The sequence below is a fragment of the Choloepus didactylus genome, chromosome 7 (assembly GCF_015220235.1).
Source record: "Choloepus didactylus isolate mChoDid1 chromosome 7, mChoDid1.pri, whole genome shotgun sequence".
Taxonomy (NCBI): Eukaryota; Metazoa; Chordata; class Mammalia; order Pilosa; family Megalonychidae; genus Choloepus; species Choloepus didactylus.
The window spans coordinates 49831779-49852499 of NC_051313.1; the positions used below are offsets into that span (position 1 = coordinate 49831779).

The following is a 20721-nucleotide window of genomic DNA, read 5'->3' on the forward strand; positions in this document are numbered from 1 at the left end:
GCCTGACATCTCTGTCTTCAGTTGGGAACAGCTTGACTGGGAACTTTGCCTTCAACAGAATTTCTTCTACTGAAGAAATTGATTTGATGAATGGCATGAAGTGAGTAGCATGGATACCTAAATCCCTCCAACCTCTTTCCTTGAGAAACCACTATTTTTTTAAAAGAAAAATATTTACCTTTCTCTTTTCCAATTTTCACACCATATACTCTCAGTACAATCATTTAAAAATGAAACTCCCTTGAATAAGTCAATTAAACAGCTTGCAATTCATACTTCATCAAAGGTTCTTGACACATGAATGTCAGCTTACTGTACAATTAACAAACTCCCTATTCTAAATTACTAAGATGCCATAAGATAGTAATAATTCCTCTAAATATGAGGAATTAGGACCCAGAAGAGGCCACAGGGATAAGGCAAGATAAAATTCAGAAAGAATTGGAAAATCTGTTATCCAGCACCATGTTAATTTGAAATGTGTCTCTTATTCTTTCATCCAAACTGATGGTGTAGTCACCAGAGCAATCAAATTATTTTGAAATAGTACCCTGAATATATTTAAAATCTTTGGTGACTCACGCTGAGCACAAGGACAATAAGTATCTAGGTGTCACTATCCAAAGTTAGGTGCTTTATATATGTGGAGAATGGTGGTATGTGCATGGACTCTGGAACCAGACTGAGTTTACATTCAGTTTCTGCCATTTGCCAGCCATGTCAATTTGTGCAATTGTTTAAATTCTCAGTCTGTTTCTTAATCTCTAAAATATAGCTACTAATGAAGCCTACTGCATAGAATTGTCCTGAAGATTAAATGTTACCTCATAAAGCACTTGAAAGAGCTGCTACCATAGAGAACACACTCAGTAATTATATGAGGTTTCATTTATCCTCAAAGAAATCCCAAGTATTACTACTCTGACCATGTTACAACCGTTTGGCCAAAGATTATACAACAATCAGTGATAGAGCCAGCATCAGCATCCATTTATACCTGACTTCAAAGCCCCTCCCTATTCTAATCGGAACTAGTAGTTTTACTCAAAACACACAAAGCTTCTGAAACTGTGAGACATGATGTTTTTCAATAATAAAATGCAATTAGAAAAGTAAGATGTTATATATGGGGCTGAAAAATAATTAAGCAATTGGGGAATACTTGTTAAAGTTAATTAGGAATAAAGAGTCAATTACAGAAACACAAATCTTAAATTGTTTCCTATTGGCAAAGTAAAATGTAAAACAGAACTTTCTACTTTCTTGAATTCAAAATGATAATTTCTATATGGTATAAATTCAAAATGAGTTTACAGAAATGGTCAATATTTAATATTAATGGGTTAAAAATTTCTTAGCCTTTGCCTCTTTTAAAAATAAATAATCCATATTCAACTTTAGGTTTACCTATTTATCACTGGTTTAATATTTAAAGAATCTTTGTAATTCCCCTGGCTAAGCCATTTCCTACCTTAATTAAATAAAATGAATAATTAATTTTTATTGATCCAAAGTCAGAGTTTAAAATTTTGCATATTAAAAGGGAAAAGCATCCAGACAAAAGCTGGGAAGACAAAACCGTTCCAAGCATTATATCTTACACATCTCAAATCAATAAATCATCCAAACAACCATATGGGGTGAGTACTATTACTAATAGTGACTCAAGAAAAGAAAGAAACTCTGAATAGATCAGTACTCCTGACGTGCTGGGAAAGGTATGGACTGAGAGCATGAAAAAACCTAGTAAAGAATCACTTCTCAAAAAAAGCTGGGTGACTGCCTCAAAGTTACGGTGTGTGTGTGTGTGGGGGGGGGGATTCTACTTACATATTTGGAAAAATTTAATAATATCCAGCGTGTCAACTGGAGAAAAACTATATAATCACCACATTAAATGTTATAAAGGCACTTGACAGAAATCAGTAATTATTCTTGATTAAAAGAGACTTTCAGTAAACAAATACTAGAGTAAGAATAACACTTTTTAAGGATGAAAATCACAAATTAACAGTAAATGTTACATGTAAGAGTAAAATAAAAGGAAATCCACTTAAATTCAGGGAAACGGTAACAATACTTGCCCCAACAGACAAGCAGTATCTAAAATTTATGTGGATATGCAAAGCATCAAGAATAATTCAGCCATCTTGTAGAATAACAAAAGCTGGAGGTCCTACACTACCATATTTCAATAATTACAATACAATAATTATTCAATCAAAAATTAATCAATTTTCATGTTGGCTTAAAAAAACAGACTAATAGACAAATGGAACAGAACACAGATACCATAAACAGACTTCCACATATGCAGTCACTGACATGAAAATGGTGATGCTGCAGTGCCATGGAAAAATGATTATCTTTTCAATAAATGCTCTGGGCCACTGAATATACATACTGGTAAAAAATCATTTCAATCACATGCCTAAATGTAAAAACAAAACAATAAAGTTTTTAAAAGAAAAACCTAGGCTAAGTAAGATAACTTAAGCAGAACACAAAAAGTGTTAATCATAAAAGGAAAAAAAAAATGACATATTAGACTACATTAAAATTAAGAACTTTTTGTCAAAAGACAGTGTTAAAATAATATATATGACATATATATGACATATGATTTATCTCCTAAAATTTACAAAAAAGAAAATGACAGCCAATCTACTAGAAATATGGATAGAAAACTTGATTAGGTACTCCAAAAAAAAAGGATATTCAAGTGGATGATAAACTTGAAATAAATACATTTGGAAAAGTGTTCACTTTCATTGAAACAATGAAAATAAGAGCCACAATGAGAAACAATTTTACACACACCAGAATGGCTAACAAGAAAAAGACAAACAGTAACAATGTTGGTGAAAATGTGGAGCAACTGTTATTATTCATATACTGCTGGTCTTTCTATACAATGGTACAGATCATTTTGAAAACCGTATATGAGAATCCTCTAAAGTTTAAAATACACAAACCCTGTGTCCTGGATATATACCCAACAGAAATGTGTACATATACTCATCAGAAATAGGCACAAGTCTGTAAACCCGCAACCTCTCTAAGGAAAAAGAAAATATGTATAACAATGTTCATAGCAGCCTGGCATACATGCCTCAATGAAGACTACATTCGAGAACATGAAATGAATCTCACAAACAAAAAGTTGACCAAAAGAAACCAGATACAAAAGAACACTGCTATATGATTCCATTTTTTAGCAAGTTATAAAAACAGGAGTGAAGCTGTCACTGGGAGGGAGCATGGTATGCTTCTGGGGTGCAACTGATGTAGTGTTTCTTAATATAGCCGCTTGTTACATGGGTATATATTATTGGAGTTTTATTCATATGATTTGCACACTTGTATTATGCTTTAATAAAATTTTACATTAATGACAACTGCATAAAAGTGCCAAGTCCTTCAGTAAGAAAAGCAATAAATACAAGGGAAATAAAACTGATGTAACCTCAGTATTTGAAACATTATTTACATAAAAAACATATAAACATAAATATGATTAAAGGAAGACAGATAAGAAAACATATCAAAGTATACTAATTAAACAAAAGCATAACATACTATAAAAAAGAAAAGGATTAGAATCTTCAATATATAAAGAGGTCTAACAAATAAACAAAAAAAATATGATCAGTTCAATGGAAAAATTGGCAAAGGACATAAATAAGTCCCAAATAAATAATAACTGCATCGTTGGACGGAAAAATAAATTGATACAAACTTTTTTGAAAACCATTTTTCTAAATCTAAAAAGCTTTAAAAATGTCATACACATGACTCCACCAATTCTTACTTCTAGAATGCAATGTTAAGGAAATGCCATTGCTTTTGCTGCAAGAATGCTCCATTCTTTGTTTAGAAAATTAAAATAATTAGAAATGGCAAATTAGAAATGGAAACTTTAAATTAATTATGGGATATATAAAAATAAAATACTATGGAGATAGACATTTTTTTCATTATCCTGTGGAAGGTACTGGATGACAAAAATGTTTTACAAGTAGTTACAATATCTACTTATACACACAAAATAGTAACTAAAGTTCTTTTAGATAAGTTTTTGGTTAGCTTTAATTTTCTCCTTTTTTTCATGTTTGCATATTCTGATATTAACAATAAGCCCATGTGATTCTTCTAATATTTTTAAAGGAATAAAGTATGCTTTAAAATGAACTAGAATATTGTGCAGTAGCAGAAAACTAGAAGCTAGAAGAAAACACAGGGTGTCTGTGTGTTTGTGTCTTCTATGATGAGAAAGACGTACCATGGGTATGTTCTGGAGGGAATATCCAACAGAATGGAAAATGCAAATGGTGGAAAAAGAGAGGGGATAACCCATGCAGCCAGGGCTCAGCAGCAAGAAAGCACCCAATCCAAAGCATGGGAAGCAGGCTAGGCCTTGGGGAGGACACCTTATTCACTCAAATGAGAGAGAGACATCTGTAATCTCTGTGGTGGGGATGGGCAGGAGGTTGAGGGACTACCTATTATTTTTCTTTGTGAAGTAGAAAATAAGGGTCTATAACTCTGATCCTTAAAGGAGGAAATCAGCTATTTTTATTTTTTTAATTCTAAAAGCATACCTTTGGTTTTAAAAATTGTTATTAAAAATTTAAAAGGCAAGGACTTTTCTTCTACCTGTTCATGAACCTGCAAAAGGATAATTTTTCCCATGATTTTGAACAGGGCTTTTTCTCTTTATATAGCTTGAAAAATAATATTTATTTTCTGCTATGCACCTACTATAAAAGTGTTTTCTTCTATGCTTATTCTTTTCTTATTATGAAGTGTCAGAATTGTATGCAGCATTTCACAAGCATTCAATACATGAAGAAGGTATTGCTATCCCAGAGTTCACAAATCATGTTTGGTGGGTAAAATATATCCCAGAGTAATAAAAATATATAAGAACTATATGCTCCTAAAGCTGCATTATAAATAATCTAGAATTATGTGCACTCCCTGTACCTAGATTCACTCAGTTTCACATTTTCAAGTGTCTGGAGATCACTTTGTGGTTATCATCAAATTCCTTATTCTCTACAGGATGCAAACAAAATTTCACTACTTTCTCATACTTTTCTTTGGCTTTTTAAAATTCAGAAAATAAGAGATCATTCACAAGGCTCTTTTTATGTTGGATTTGGTTGTTTTGTTTGTTTTGATTTTAATTCAGGAAAGGCCATGACATCTCACAAGACCTCTATATCAAGTAATAAAAATGCCTGCAGTTCCTTCTCCAAGCTCATATTAAAACCTAGTAGTAATCATCACTCTGTAACAGGCTTGTTAAAGAAAGACAGAGGGAAGCAGATGGGAATAGCCTTTTTTTTTTTTTTCCATAAGCAGTTACCCTACTTTGTTTCATAGATATAGCAGACCAAATAGAAAGAAAATCCCCAATTTATGCAGAACATCCAACATGAAAATTTCCTCATTTCAGCTTCCAACTTACAAAAGCAAAATGTTATGCAAGACTTGAAATAAATAGATTTATAAGTCAACTTCTGAGGCCTATCCAATGGTTCTTTCTTTGGAGTCCATTTTAACTCTACTGAGGATTGTATGGCTCATAAAACCTGAGATGGACATGCCACCTATATCACATATAACCTCTGAGACTGTTCCAAAATAGATACCGTTGTAAAGTGGGTATCCTCAATGGTTTGTAGACAATTAACTTAATAAATAAACTGACATTATAATTGATGTAATTCCATCATTAATATGATGGTTTTCACAACCAACTGTTATACTAACCTGATTTTCTATCTAAACAAATAAAAAAAAATCATTTTAATTTTGTTCTAATCCTTATCCAAAGGATAAAATTTTCAAAATTGTTTAATTTTGATGCAATATGATATTACAGGCCAAATTTTAAATGCCCTGAATATTAGCTAACATTAGGGAATTATTTGCTTTTTCCCCTTGGGTGAGAAAATGGTATAATGGTTATGTAATAAAATATCCTTATTCTTAGGAGATCCAAAATGAAGTGTTTAGGTATGAGGTGTCATGAAAGCAAAGATGGCAAACTATTTGTTAACAATTGTTTAATCAAGTTGGTGAGTTTATTGTTCTGTTATTTGAACTTTTCCAGGTGTGTAAAGAATTTTACAATAAACCTTTATGGAAAAAAAAAGGACAGGAAGAAAAAAAACTCTTATACTTATTTTGTTGTTTAACAGATGTCCCAGGAAGACCATTAAATTAACCCACATATATATAAAAATCTTACTATGTACTAAAATTGAACTAGTGGAAAGGGTATAGGAGACTAAGGAGCATATAGTAAATTAATTATCTGGACTATCCACCCTTCAAATACTTGGATTGCCTCTTTTACTATATATGGATCTCCATGGATGGCAAACTGGGTATCATCTAAAGCAGTATCTTACCTCTCTGAGACTCTAGCACAAAGTTATCCCATTTATTAATCCATCACCTGCTTCCCTGAATTTTCTAGCTAATTGTTCTGATTGGGGTAAACTTAAGTCAAATTTTCACATGATCATCTCCCATTATTTGAAAACAGATCTTATCTTCCAACTTTCCTTTATCCAGGTTAAACTTTCAAATCCATTGACTGTTTTTCACACTAATAATCTGGACTTCCATTTTTCAAGTTATTTTTACTCTGAACATACTCCAGTGTACCCAGAGCTCAATGCTATATTCCAAGTGGGTTCAAACAAAGTAAATTATAATTTACTTTGTCACCTCCTTAAAGTTTATATATTATATACTACAATGAATAGAGTTTTTAGAATATAATATCACATGGCCAATCATCCCAAGCTTACTGTAGAAAAAGTTTATGTTTGTGATGCACTGTTTTGTGGATTTTTTTTTTTTTTGCATGCATCTCTGATTAATACCATCTATTAACAGTTCATCTAATATTCTAGTTAAGACCATTTGGATCCTGTTTCTATCAACAACTATGCATTAGTATTTATTTTTCAACATCTAATGTGTCAAGGCAAGTTACTAATAATATGAACATATATTAAATGGGTTTCTTTTCCCTCTGGTATTAGGTCACCTTCAGGTTGTTTCTGTGTCCAAGTCAGTGATGCAAATAAGAAACATGAGAGAGTTAAAGACAAAGCTCCAAGTGAACACCACATGGATACCAAGCACCACCACCCCACCACCACCCCCGCCCCGGGGCACCTCCTTGTTGTTAAACTAGTTAATTATCTTCTTAAATATTCTAGTTAAGAATTCACAAGTTTCCATCCTTTCTACAGACAGCACTGTAGTCCTTTTCAAATGCTTGTCTAGGTCCAGTACACCATGTCTTCCACAGTGTGGTAATGCAACTCCTTTAGATTTTCCAAAGATAACTGTTCCCACACAGGTCTTCTTCATTAGTTTCTATATATTGCAACAAGAGTAGTATATCAAAATGCAGATTTGTCTTTTCATGTACTTCCTAAACCCTTTCAATGACTGTCAAATTTTAAAGCTTAATGCCATTTACGTGGTTCTTCATAATCTAGTCTCTGCCCTCCTCTCCAGGATAATTTCTAACTCCTCCCATTTCCCTTGGGCTCCAGCCATATTAAACCACTTACCTTTCCCTGAATGAATCATGGAGTCTCATGCCTCTATTCCTTTGCAAATGGTAATCCTCTGCCTAGAAACTGGGTCCCTACCTACACACATGCGCTCACACACACAAAGACACACATGCACATACATTAACACACACATTGACAACTTTTTCTGTGTCTTTGGTGTGGTCATCTTCTCTGGGATACATTTCTCACTGGCCCCACCTTATACCCAACTATGTTGGGTCTCTGCATTATGTTCCCCCAGTTCCAGATCCCTTTCAAATATTTTACTACATGCTCTTAAATCAGTATGAAATACGTTTAAATCTAAGCTCACACTGATTGAAGGATGAAAGCTTCAAACAGTAAACATTTATTGAGAGCATACTCTATGCCAGACATTGTATTAAATCTTTTGCAAACATTAATAGAAAGTCATCAAGGAATTTAGTTGAATCCTCCTTTCTGTCTTCAATATATTTCCCATCATTATAATTTGTCTATTCTAATTCTGAATATAACTCTCTGTGCAGTCTACGAATTGCATTACTCCTTTATGATCCATGGTTCCTCAAGTTAGTTTAATTCTTAAGCCAAACAACTTGCTTTAATAGGTCTATTGTATTCTGCTTTATGAAAAACTTGGAGCATCCTGAGTATCTTGCCTAAGGTCAGTTACATTGTCAGTAAGAGATGTATTGGGACATAGATCTCATTTCAGACCCCCATCTTTTAATCACAGTAATGTACTGCTCCGTGCCATTCTTTATCCCCAACAATTGTTTCACATCAGCTTTCCTCTTTCTAAATGGTAAACACCTCCAATTTCCTAAAACAGATTCCTAGAGTTTTGTCTCTTCAGGAAGTGTTACTACAACATACTGATATTGACTTTGCATGACATCGATACACATCTTAGCTACCTAAGTGTATGCAGATAGAAAACACAAACACACACACACATACATATGAATGGATGACATACCATGGCAAATGGAGGAAGTAGGCCACAATTCAAAAAGGGAATTGTGTGGAAAATTTAGAGTATAATGTGAGAATTTTACAAGGGGAGAAGAAGTGACCTATCTCTACTCCACACTGAGTGGTAAATTCCACACTTCCAACTTACCTTTGATTCCCTTGAGCCTTGAAGAAATAGGTATTTCTGATTTAATGAAAGGACTGACTCCAGAGTATTAAGCCATATTTCCAGTAACAATAACATTCCTCATTGTTATGTTACTAAACTAAGTCTCATCAAAGCTTACAAATTAGCACTCTTATCAATATTTCAAATATTTTAAAGGTAAATTAAACTATACAAATGCATGAACCATGGAAATTTTGTCTGTGGAATGTCCTGGAATTTTTAGTTCTAGCACTCTTTGTAGTTCTTATACAAATATTAAAGCTACTCTGGCATGCTTTTGCCTACATCTATCATATTCAATTCAAATCAAACCTGTATGGGACATTTGGAAAGAGGAAGTTGGTAATAGTCTTGAATAAGGAATATGAGTTAGAAGGCAATGTATAAACTGAAATCAATTTGAAGTAAATAGTATAATAATCCTGTTGGAGAAAGACTGATTGTTCTCTAGCTTGTAAATATGCTCTCTTATTATAAAAAGGAATAAGCTTTTAACTTTACAAACTTCCTCTTCTTTCCAAAGTTTTTTTCACTATTGGGTGGAAAATAGGTGTTGATTTTTCTTTCTACAGATGGACCCTGAAAATCCTAGGGAGAGCTTCTAGTTACACATGCAAATAATATTGATTTTAAAGTAGAAGCACTACATACAGAGAGGAAAATTGGGAAATGGCTACTTAAATGTTAGCAATTTAAAGCCTAGAAGGAATGCATACTGATTTGGGAGGCAGATGCTTGAATAACATCTAGATAAAAATAGAACTGATCAAACTGAGATAGGGAAGGCAGCCATACGGATAATCACCAGATAAACAGTATAAATAACACCAAGGGCCAAGAACACACACTTGAATTATATTGATTTTAAAAAATAGGTCAGCAAAATGAAAAAGAAAAGGCAAAAGTGATAGGGTGGCAATCCCTTATGCCTTCCAGATATCTTTTTTCACTTTTGAAAAATGTAGGAATTGGGTGAAATTATCTTGAAAATCAAATGTTTAGAAAACTTACATGATTCTAAGATTACTTAAGAATGGCACAATAAATTGGGGAACAACACTAACTCTGGAAAAATTTAAGACCTGGTTAAATGCCAATCCCTTGCATATCAGGTATACCCTTCAGCACTCTAACTTTCATTTGCAAAAATATAGTAATGATTTGAGAAAATATGTCTCAAAATATTACTGAATTCAATCAATAAAACATAGATGCAAACACATTTTAAGTTTAGAAAGAGCATTTATATAGCATGAGACAAAATTGGAGTTATTAAAATAAGTATTCTTGAATATTAATCCAGAAACAGTGATAAAAAAGATGGCCAGCAAATGGATATTTTACAAAACCAGAAGTTAATTTTATAGTGATAGAATAATCCATAAAACAATCTAGATATGTAATTTGATATTACATACAAAATAATTTACATTATTTATATGGACTATAAGTTTGACATAGGCTTTTCATTTCCCCTTACATATTTATTTTGCACAGTTGCTTTAAAAATCTCCTTCATACTATTAGTTGGATCATTAACTGTTACATATGTCACATATTTTTGTGTGTGTTTATTATTTTGTTTTGTTTTAAATGGGAGGATAAATGGGATTAAGGAACTTTTTACTTCTAACCTTATTGGCAAGATTTCTTAAAATCCTTAAAAATATTTTTGTTTTCCCTCTTTTTAAACTATAATATTAATCAAAGTATTTTGAGTAATGTGAGCATTTTTAAATGGACAGAATTATGATTTTATGTGTTTTTGCCAGAATGTTTCTATCAATAATTTATTAACTCTTTATGAAGTCCACATCTCCATAAAACCCCTCAGGTAGTATCTAGCCTTCCCGTTTTCTAGTACATCCAACAGAATCAGGTGGCATAACCTTCTATTACCACACATAGCTCCTCTGAAAACTCTTTCAGTCTTCAAGATAACTTGTTCACCTTTGACTTATTGAACTTAACTGGGTGCCTTATACATAGTGTGCATCTAATAAATATTTGAAGAATAAACCATTTTTACAGAGATGGAAGATGAGAGTGTTGCAAGAATTAAAAAATAAATGGAAGGAAATTTAAAGCTATATTTATATATCAGCATTATATAAAAGAAATATTGTACAAATTGATCAAATGGCCATTATTTATTTTCCTCTTTGCAGGCAATTATGAAATCATTTAGATCAGATTGTGTCTCTTCCTCAGTGTTTATCTTCACAGAAATCCAGAAAACCTCACTTATTCATTAAAGCTCCTTGAAAATTACAAAGTATTGTGAGTTATTTTTATAATTAGTGCAGTCTGTGTAATAGAGAACTAGATCTCTAAGGTTAATTGGAATTTATATGAAAACTCTTTACTCGTCAGAGATAGTTTTAATACCCAATAATGAGTATTTTTGCCTGAAAAACTTAAAAAGTGAAATAATCCAATGCAGCTGTAGGAAGAAACATTGCAGAAAATTCTTGGCAAGGAAAATGTAAATGTGTAAGTCAAGTTTTAAAGTTTAGTAACTTTCCTTTTCCAAACATCTGACTCAAAATATCATTGCAAAAATGTTAATTGCAGATAATGTGACTAAGCCAGTGGAGTTCTAATATAGAACAAATGTCCATATATGAGAATGCATGCAAAGTTTTGTTTCATACAAAACTTCTGATTTATACAAAGGCAAGATCTGAAGAAAACTTAGACAAACAATTAGTTAATCCAGAGACAAAGTATGTATGTTGGGGGCGTGGGGGTGGGAATCCTGATGCATTCAAACAAAGTTATGTGTAGACTCATCCTAATGGTCTGTATCCTTTGGTCAAATAAAATGACACAGCTGTGATTATAGATTATAGGGCTTCGTGTGTTCAGGATGGAGAGCAAGTCAATTCCCTGAGAGCTAAAAGGTAGGCCTATAATCAAGAGAAGCTTTTTGTTATCATTATTCTAAGATCAATTAGAGTAGGGATGATTGGTAATTACTAGTTTGCAAATTTTTGCTCATGTGAACCTCCAGGTTGAACTGCCAGCCCTTATCTAAATGTCTGTCACAAGGTAAGCGGTCAATAAAAATTTCTTGCATTAATATAACTACATTGACCTGTAGAATCAAGGAATACTCTTTGAACAAGTAATTCTGTGGAGTAAATTTTTATTAGCAGGAAAGACAAACTATATAAATATAGAAGAGTTAGAAAAATTATACTAGAAATTATGTATGTTCAAAGATATTCTAGCAGAATACTTTTAATAATGAAATAGACTAGAAGCAATCTAAATGTCCATATCTGGAGATTGGTTCTATATAGTATTGTAAACCACTGTAATAGTGTGCAGTCATTAAAATGCTTGGGTAGATGTAAATTTATCACCATGGAAAATATTCAGGATATATTAAAAAGCAAGACAAAAACCAGCATGTTTTTAAGAGGCAATATTCTGTGGTAATTAAGAATAAGGGCTCTGGCATCAGAGCTCAGCTCACAGCCCAGCATGAATACTTTGCAAATCATTTACTTTTTTATGCCTTAGTTTCCTACTGGAAACATGCTACATTATTGGTATTACCAGGTACCAATTTAATAGGGTTGTTGTGAAGATTGAATGAGAGAATGAATCAGAATTCTTAGAATGCTAATTCAATAAAATTTAGCTATTTTATGACTATATATTTACATACAGATATATAAATATTAAATAAATATGCATACAAAAAAATATGTCTGAAGGGATATAAACCAAAATATTAATGGTGGCTGTCTCTGGATAGCAGGATTGTAGGTAATTGCTATTTCTGGATTTCTCAAAATAAAAAAGAATTTCATGTATCTGAGGTTCTTTATAAATGGAAAACAATTTTCAATGATGGAGTAACTTGGGACAGAGGACCATGCAATTATAGATTCTCTGGGTTGGACTGACACCAAGCAAAAGAGAGAAAGTTTCCAAGGCATAGGAAATATCCAAATACAGATTTAGCAAATTTAGCCCTCTCTTATAGAAATGAACCACTTTAACTTTATAGATAAACAATGATCTTGAAAGTTGAACTGAAAGAAAAAACCTCATTTGAGAGAGGCGATTTAGATTACTCAGAGGAATGCCACTTTTGAATCTCCTACATCCTCCACCACAGAACTTTCCAATATTTGTTGAGTAAGTGATTGATTTTTTGGTTGAAATTTTCTCCCAAGCTTCAGATCTACTAAGCAATTCAAAATCAAGTTGCTGTTGTTTAAATTAAAAACCAACTATCAGTTGAATAGAAATAAAAATCTATTAGAAGATATTTAAAGAACAGTGCAAAACAAATACAAAAAAGGTAATTTTTAAATAATAGTTTAAAATGTGGTCTTCTGTTTATAGTCAAACTTACGCAGGAAAGGCAACTGGTAATTCTGTCCAGATAGGCAATTCTGATGGGGTTAAATGGACTTGCAAAGAATTTGAAGAATGGGCAGGTGGTTTTAGGCATGCTGTGGTTATTAGCTGCTCCTGGGTTAGGGTCTTCTTCAATTAATCACTTTTTTGGGAGAAGAATGAGGGTAGTATTCATTTCATTAATTGTTGCCCCATGACTCTTGGTTCCTTAGTCCCAAATTTACCAAGGGCATATGTAAGTGATGCTAATTGCACACCAATCCTTGCCAAGATGTCTTGCTAGTATGAGGTTATCCTGACATTACTGGTTATTTTAAACTGGCACTTTCCTGCAAGTTCCAGAATGCTTAAACTGCTACACAAATTGCTATAAAGGTTAATTTAATTGATTCCAAGAAAGACAAATGACTCCCTGGTTGGGCAGCACCCATGTGAGAACAATAAAAAGCATGCTTTCTTTCCACCTCTGGCAAGTTAAAGAATGGCAGATTTCAGCAACATTTTCAAACATTCCCATTTGCATAGAGCCACAGATCAGAAGAGTGACTTTTACTGCTTTACAATTCAAAAATCAACTCCCATTCACTGTTCCGTTTATCATAACAGATGTTCTGATCAGCATTCCCAGGTCGCTATGTACACTGTACATGTTTATATAATTACAAGAGAAAAGAGGTTAAAATGCTGTGCCTTATCCAATACTGTCAAAATGAGCCAATACAGCAGCAAGAGAGTAAACGCAAGCATTATAAATATACATAAGCCACAACCAAAACTGTTTCCCAGCTCAATCTTCAAACTAGATTCTTCCCAACAGATATATAAGTACCGACATATATCCCGATCTGTCTGTTGTGACCTGGTTGAAGGCAGCATAGAGGCAGAGATGGAATTTTTGCTGCATTTGTAGGATGCCATGAATATGTATTTAGCTTTTGTCAAAGGGCAACAAATACCCCATATTCTTAATTTGTGCAAAAGTGCCATTTGTTTTTCTTTTCACATACTGGTTTGTGACACAGAAAAGGTGGCACAAAGTACACTTGAGAGGAAAGCTGAGAGAAATTTATTTACAGCCAGATTCATAGAATAAAGATACTGAGAACCTGGTACAAATGTAAAGAAACCTATTCTTCCTCTAAATCATGAAATAGTTTTCCTGGGCTTTTACGTACACTGCTTGAATCTAAATCCACCTGAATTTTCTCTGCTGATGGTTGTTTAAATTATATTTTATATACTTAAGTTCTGGTACAAATATATGATACTAAGCCTACTATACCATGATCAGGTAAATTTATAGAGCAAAATTAAAAGACACAGTGCCATGACAGATGCCAAGCAGGATAATGATTCAGGATTCTAGTGCTGACTCTACCATGAACTCTGTACGTTAAGCAAATCCCTTAAATTTTCTGTGCTCAGTGTGAGAACCTTAAAGGGCTCAGTGATGGCTACACTCATGCTGTTCTTTTTCATCTGTTAAATTCCAGTGCTCAGCATGGCGCTTAGCACATAGGAGATCCTCAGTGACGTTCTTGGAAATGAATGACTCCATTATTTAATGAAGCAATGAATAAGGGTACTCATAAGACTCTTCCACTCTAAAAAGCCTATGACATTTGGTAGTTAATTTTCACGACAAACAAATGTCCTGCATCACAACTTAAATCTCTTATCAGTCCAGACTGAAACTTGTACCTGTCTGAAGGAAGCAAAGTTAATATAATGAGTCAGTTGAGTCATACATTGAGAGCTCAGTAATACTGGCAAAGTGGGGGACCTCAACCATGATCAGATTTCCACTGGTGGTGCCTTAATTAATGGTTGACCTTGTACTGAAGAGCAGAAATCATAGCTATGGATTTCTGTCAGCCTACTGCCTTTTCTGGTGATGCCACATCCACTGGAAAAGTATTTTCTTATCCAAGAATAGGAAATGGGTCTTCTTCCTAGTAACAGGTCATGTATTTGAAATAATCCAATCGTTATATTTCTACCCTATGATATTATTATGCTAAGGATTACTCTCTCCAAAATCATCCTCTGTGGCTCCAACTCAAGCTTGGATGAAAAGATTAAGAAAAAACACTGATTTCAGCCTATAGGAAGGTAATCACAGAATATTTCTAATCAGCTTTTGCTTTTATCACACCTACATATCTGCATAAATAGTGAAAAATGGAGTTAATTTTTAAAAAATTATATGCAATTTGTAGAAACTTAAACTAATAATTTAAGTTTTTTTCCTTACATATATCTGCTCTTATTGGATAGATATTGAAAAGGAAAATGGAAGGAGAGAGGAGAAGGAGGGAGGGAGGGGGGAGGAATGAGAAAAAGAAGGAAGGTGAAAGGAATAAAGGAAGAACTAATGGCTCTAAAGCTCTTGGAAATTAACACAGTGATCCCATAAGCAAGCATAGATTCATCACCATGTGAGGAAAATATTAGTACTGCCTCATTTTTCAGATGAGGAAAGAGTCTCACATAGAGAAGTTAAGTGACCTGCACAGAGGTGGTGATACGGTGAGGACTCAAACTCAGGTATTCTGTATACAAATATAATAGCTTTCCCATTGTATGTCAGCCACAATATATGTATGTTTTTGAGAGGCAGGGATTAATTTAAAAAATGAAAATTCACGACAATTTATCTTTCATGGGGTAGCATAAGTATAATCTGGCCAAAAAACTGGGGTAGGAATCAATGGAATCGTTTGTCCTATAATTGTGAAAAATTCCAAAAACCATTAGCAATAGTGAAACTTTCCCATTTCACCACATTGTTCTTGCCATTTCTCCAAATTTGTAGGCCTACTTTCGGTTTCAAGGTTAATGCCACTCACTGGTGAAGGGACTTGGTACATTTAATTGTACCTAAAAAAAAGAAACTATTCAATATTATTTTTAAATGTTATGTATTACCACTAAAAAGCTGAAAAATCATATTTTGCTTAGCAAAGAGCAGAAAAAAAATGTTAAACATCAAATAGGTCATTATGTATTTAAATAAATGATTGGCTTCTTAAGCTGTCATTATTTGGGTAATTAACCAATCTCCCTGTCTTCTTACAGTCCTTAAATAGCGTATTTTATCATCCCCAACCCTGAAACTTCCCTTTGGCCATTGATTAAAATGAATAAAATGAATGTCGCAAAATTTGGAAAAAGCCTATTCTTCTTAAAGGCAATATTTACTTCGGCTAAACTCCAACAACATTTAAAGCTGTGCCATTTATAACTTAATTATACACTGTCTTGATGCCATCTTTATTTCTATTATAGTTTTGTGTATGTTAAACTAGTCTCCCAAGAAACCTCATGGCTCCAGAAAGGCAAATGGAAAATGTCTAAATTCTTTAAAAAGTGATTTATTGTTAGTTATGACTATCAACCATTGGATATACCCATATGCATGCACCTGTTGTCATCTTGCAATTAGGTCTTCATTTTTAAATATTTATATTTAATTTTATGAACAGGGTGATTGCAGTTTTCAAGTGCTAACAATTAACCTTGTAATAAGAAATAAGGGATTCAATCTGCTTTTTAATTTCCATGGGATAATTTGAAACTAACGTTTTCCTCTCCTAACAAAGATAAATCCTTGAAAGGATTTCAATTTTAATTTTAGTATTCTGCCACCAGACTACTATATATTTCCATAACATTTAGTTAAATATTTTCAGAACATTTAGTAAAAGACACGCTTTTACACTTCACACAAGTATTATAGAAGTAATTATTATACTTTATATTTACATTTTGTATGGCATAGTATCACTTCATAACTAAAATCCACTCTGAACAGAAACTACAGTTGTAAAACTTTAAAAATGCATGCACACAGTTCTTTTTTCTTATTCTTAGCAATTATAAAAGTAATTATGAACAAGATTGCTGGTCAGATGTGTGAAATTCCTGGTTGTTGAAGCCCCAACTCACAGCCTCTGCTTTAATGAAATATGTCATACAATGCATAGTTCTCTAATATCATTTAACCTATAAATTGTACTTCTGACCCTTTCATCACTCAAACAGAGAATGCAAAGAATAAAATTCATTATAAATTCATGGAGCTTCTAAAACATGAAGAGATACTGGTTATAATTCATTCATGAGTTATTTTCAGTTTATAAGGGAAGGTCTTGCCAAAAGAGTAAAAGCAAAGCACATTAAATCATAAAAGTATACGCAGAATTTTCTAAGCATGGTCTTTAAATTTCTCCACAAATAGTTCACTCCCAAACTTACTCCATCCCAGAAATTAAACAGCTCTTCTTTCTCATCATATGAACTTCAGTATCCCAACCCAAAATCCTGCTTGCCAGTGTGGTAGTTATGCTATTCTCCTCTCCTGTAATGTTCTACAAGACGCCGTTTTATCCAGCAGCCCCTACTTCTACCTTCTGCTTTCAGAACCTCAGGCAAAATTCTCACCTTCTAAGGCAGATGTGATTAAGTCAGCTGAGTCAACTATTCTATCCACTTTGGCTTGATGTGAACACACTGGAATTTGTGAAATGTTGCTGTATTCAGTTGAAGCTGATGGTGCACACTTTGATTATTTGCTCCTTTAGTTTTATTTCACATTCAGTGTTTTCAGTTAAATGACAAGGTCTTTTATTGGGTGTAGGCCATTGACTGGTTTATAGCAGCCAAAGGAAGTTGAAATAATCATTTGGACACCTATTATGAAAATGAAGTCAACAGTAAAATGTACTCAACAAGAAGTAGCTTAAATACCTGTGTAAGACACTGGTATAAGAAACAACAGGCAATATAGAAATACGAAGGTAACATTCTTATCCAGAGAGATAACTGTCCTTGATTAGGGCAAAGATGCATGCAATAAGAGTCACTCAACAATTCAAAATGACGAAGCCACTTTGTGCTAACACTCACTTTGGAGAAGTGTGAAAGCAGAAATGTTTTGTTCCATAGTGATTCTAGTTAAACAGTACTGGTCTCTCATTTATTTTACAGTTATGCAGTATCACAAGGAAGAGTGCAGGGGTGGCTCAAGTTTCCTGGCATTCAGACACAAGAAACACCCACAAGTCACCTAACTAGTGTGGGCTCAAGGTCTCCACTGTTAACATGAAGAGAGATAGACTGCAGTTTCTCTAAGTTGCCTTTCAGTTCTGAAAATACTTTCACTCATTGATTCTATTCCTCTGAAGATAAGAATAATTCAAATTTTTAAAATGAGAGAGACAATAAAATAATTTCTGCTTAAGAGGTATTGCCTGGTATCTTAAACCATTGTTAGAAGAATTCTTACTCTATTCAGTTGTCACTAAAATTCTGTAAGCTGCATATACACAAAAAAGGTGAGGAATTAACAAACAATTTTCAAAATTATGTAGCAAAACATTTGAAAAATAGTGAATTCACTCCTAGAAAGTAAAAATATGATGATCCCTTCCCATAGGAGAGAGAAAAACAGCCCATCAAAATAAGCTATAATGGCTTCTGCTTTTAGAGCAAAGAACTAAAATCATTTTCTTTTGCAGGGAGAACATAATTATTCCTTTAAGTGCTGACTACTAAATTCTTTGTGGTGGTCATATCTGTCTCTATTTAGTGAAAGACATTGACAGGGCACTTTTTTTAAAGAAAGAGGGCACTCAAAGCAAGATAATAAGATAATATTTAATAAGAGCTTTCCAGCTTTCTAGCATTCTGTACATTTCTAAGTGCTTTACATTTATCAAGTCATTAAATTTTTGCAAAACTCACATAGAAAATGAAAGTGGAACACAGGAAAGTAAATTTCCCAGGGTTACACAGCTAGTAAAAAGTAAAGAAGGAATCACACAGTGAGATCTCAGCTTTAGTGCACATTCCTAGCCACTGAACTCTGTTGCACTCAGGATGAGTTGAGACAAAGGAAGGATAAATTGTTTTCTGGCTAAGAAGTATTTCAGGGAGTTGGAGACAAGGACAAGTGAACTAGGAAGGAAAGGAAAAAAAGGAGGATTGAGAGATTTGGAAGCTGAGTTTAACATGCAGTTTAACATCATAAAAGCAGGAGAGAATACCAGTGAAAATGCAGGAGAGAGAGAGGGCATTGCCTGAATGACTTTTTAAAATAGAAAAGGTTAGTATTCAATCAATTTAAAAGTTACAAGATGTGTTCTACCCATATAGCCATGCAGTAAAATTGATAATACCTAATGTCTTTATATAGCTGGTATGTGGGATAATCAAGAATAGGGATTTTCTTTCAAACTGGGGGTGACAAAAACAGCTGCCAGACAGAGGGCAGAATCAGAGGAAACTGCCAAAGCCAGAGTTGAGTGGATGAAATGCAAACCCCAACCCTGCCCAAGAATCCTCAAAGATATTGGAAAGGACCACGAGGCCCTGAAGACATCTTGGTTATATCTCAGTACTGTCTCTTTAGCAACTCTTTAACTACTCTTAATACCTGATCATGTCGGAGAAAATTATTACTATGAAACGCAAAGATGGCTGAAGCCAGTGGAGCAGGAGGCAGAACAAGCATGGGAATCATGCTGGAAGAAACCAAACTTGCTCTGAAGCTAAAGGCTAACTCAAAATGCATCCTGATTCTGGTATGAAAACACATATCACATATCACCACCACATAATTGATTTTAAAGTGAGGATGTTCTAAATTAATGATTTTCAACAAATATTTATTGAGGATCTATTCTGTGCTGAGCAATACAGCAGTGGACAAAACAGGCAAAAATTCTTGTGCTCGTAGGGTTACAATCAATGTGATTTCTGGTTCAGGAACTAATAATTCAATAATTTGGATTCAGTAATTACTAATAACACCCTTAAATGATGGTGATCCAAACATTATCATTTGTATATACCCTGAAATCAATGTAAAACAAAAGTCCAAACAGTGATTTGTTCAAATTTACATAAAGATATTTTTTCAAAAGAGATATCCACTTTGAGAATTTGAAAATTGTCCACTTTGGCTATTCTATTTCAGGGATGCAACCTGCATTTTTAATTAAAGGAAGGACCTGCTGGGATCTAGAGGAGTCTTAATTATTTTTCTATTTCACATGTAGCTAAAACATTGCTGCTGTTTAACAATTTTTATGATTACTTTGATGGGAAAGAGGCAGAAGTTGAATTCAGTGTTCCTAATTATCTCTTATCTTAATCTAGAATATCATCAAGCCCACCTACCAAATTCTGAAATCCCATGCACTTTCTTCTAAGGAACCTGCTTTAGCTCTTCATTTTGACAATACCTTCTCACCCTGTTCAATTCCTCTATTCATCTATTTAAATGGGGAGAATAATACCAACCATAAAGAGTGGTGTAATCACACAGACTGAGATAAATCAAATGACTTAGGAATGCCAGACCCTACTGAAAAATTGATACTGCTTAAGGTAAAAATTGAGATTCAAAAGGTATGGGTGTTTGTAAAAATGAAAATAATGTAAATTATAGCTGAAGATCTTTCTATGACACCATTCATTCATTCATTTTGCCCAAGAATGAAAAGAAAGGACACAGAGAGAAAGCAAAAATAAAAAGAAGGGAGAGAGGGAGGGAAGAGGAAGGAAAAGGAGGTAAGAGGAGGTGAGGGGAGGGGAAGAAAGGGG

General features: G+C 33.5%; 1 protein-coding gene across 4 annotated transcripts in view; it reads right to left on the reverse strand.

Moving 5' to 3' along the window:
- Positions 1-20721, reverse strand: part of GRIK2 (glutamate ionotropic receptor kainate type subunit 2) — a 774206-nt gene that overhangs the window by 547379 nt on the left and 206106 nt on the right. The gene's annotated exons all lie outside the window — the stretch shown is intronic.